Consider the following 2,384-nt stretch of genomic DNA (forward strand, 5'->3'; position numbering starts at 1 on the left):
CCCTCAGTATTTGCTTTGCTTCTCCTATGGTCTAACATGGGAAAGTGAATTGATCGATTAAAATAACTAAAAGCAATAAGTGATACCCATTCTTGCCTTCTCCATATTGGTCTAACGTGGAAATCTTAATTGTATAAAATAACTAAAAGCAAAAGTTTGACTCCCAACATTACCCCAAAAAAAAAAAGAAAAAAAAAAAGAAGAATTTTGATTCCCAAAAACGCCAATGAATTTATAGAAGTGAGAAATGTTTCATGCTTTTGCTTAAAAAATTGATGCTTACATTAAAATGAAAAAAAAAAAAAAAAAAAGTAAATAAACATGTTCATTTTCCTAGCTTTATTCCTGTCCACCAATCATTTATATATTAATAACAGAATTTTACATCTTAGATATAGTTATTATATATATATATATATATTTTACTTTGTTTATTTTATTTACTTTATTAAGGTTATATTTGATATGGTTTAAAAAATAGAAGAGATGGAAAAGTGGAAGAAGAGAAAATGTTCAGGTTATTACTTGGTTTGGAGGGAAAAAGGGAAATAATGGAAAACAGAATAAAATTTTTTCCATCCAAGCCAATCTCTTCTGAATTGGAAAGATTGGATGAAGGAAAGTTTCTCTTCCTCTACCTTATACTCTATAGGCCCATACGTTTTCATTTTTCATAATTTTTTTCATTACTTCTATCTTTTTTTTTTTTTTTTTCCCTCCCTTTTATTTCCTTCTTTTTTTTTTTTTTTTTTTTCTGTCACTGATATGTCTTATATACTCATAAAATCTTTTTTATTTTCACTTTTCATATTTTTAAACCAATTTTTTCCTTCATATCAATAATATTTTTTTCATTTCCTTATTCACTCATTTTCACCTTTTAATAAGTCTTTAAAAATAAACTCAAGTATTTTTTTTTTGTTTTGTTTTAAATCTCTTACATTTTATTTTTTTATACATATTCATTCAATTCTTTTTTTTAATTCATTTTCTTTATTTTTTAACTTAAGTTTTTTTTTTTTCTTGTTTACTCTTGCATTTTTTTAGCAAGTATTTTCATTGTTATTTTCTTTTCTTATTTTTTTAACTCAATCTTTTTTATTTTCTTTTCATTTTTTTATTATATCTTGTATCTCTTTTTCTTTTTTTCTTTCCTTCATAAAATGTTGTATATCCTGGTGACCGGTCGAGCGGGACCGAGTAAAATTAACAATATCTAATTTATAAAAAAAATATAAATTGGAGTATGAAAAAACCAAGAATATCCAATTTATTAAAATAATTGAGTAAAATTAAGAATATCCAATTTATAAAAATATATATTTTACGTTAAAAAAAAGCTTGTGTGAAAAAAAAAAATAATGACTAATTAATTTAACAATTAAAATTTTAATTTTCTTCCATTTTTCCCTTCCATATGAGCAAAAGATGGATTTTTTTTTTTTTTCTCCTTCTATGTTGAGTCGAACAAGTGGGAAGATAGATATCCATTTTTAAACTCTTTTAAAAATTAGCTTGAGAATTATATAATTTTTTTTTTAATTTTAACCATTTGAAAAGAAATTAACATGATAAGCATATTATTATAATAATGTATGTATGTATATCATGTTATAAACATTAGTGGACACTTTCTATTCTATATGGCATGTTATATAAATGGCATACCAAATAAAAATAACAATAATAAAACCCAATTGAAATTCGGCTGAATCCCTTGAATATTTAAATTACAAACCACCTAAAAATTAAATTAATAATAAATAAAATTAAATGAAATAAAACTTTCTCTTTCTAGATGCATCTTCAATTGAGGCCTAAACAAAGTTTATGGGTTGCTATGCTTCCGGCTTGGTTAAGGTGAGTGAAAAAGATACAAGTCTTGTAGTTACCCAAATGAGCCTAGGCCATTAGATTGACCGGGGCTTCAGTCATCATGACTTGACTGCTATTGCTCAAATTGGCTCAAACCCACTAAAGACTAAGGGGTGGTCCATGCACAACCATGTAGCTAGTGGAGCAAGCAAACTCAAGTTGATTTTCCACATTACACGTTTCTAAATCTCCATTGGCTCCACACCCATCTCATGGATGATAACCAAAACATAGTACCCACATTACCAACCAGCAATGGAACCCATAGCGCTATCTATATATATTTTAAAAAACGAGATAATAGTTGCACATAGGACTACAGGTTTTGACTCTACAACTTGGACCAAAAAATTGTTGAAATGTGGTGATCTTGCCACAATGTGCAAGGTACTTCGGTTACACTTGCACTCTTTATTTTGCAACATCAAAGACCAAACATTATTTATGTTTATGCATTTTATTTTATCTTATAATGTTTAAGAACAATATCCTTTTTGTAATGCCCTAAG

The sequence above is a fragment of the Ziziphus jujuba genome, chromosome 2 (assembly GCF_031755915.1).
Source record: "Ziziphus jujuba cultivar Dongzao chromosome 2, ASM3175591v1".
Lineage (NCBI taxonomy): Eukaryota > Viridiplantae > Streptophyta > Magnoliopsida > Rosales > Rhamnaceae > Ziziphus > Ziziphus jujuba.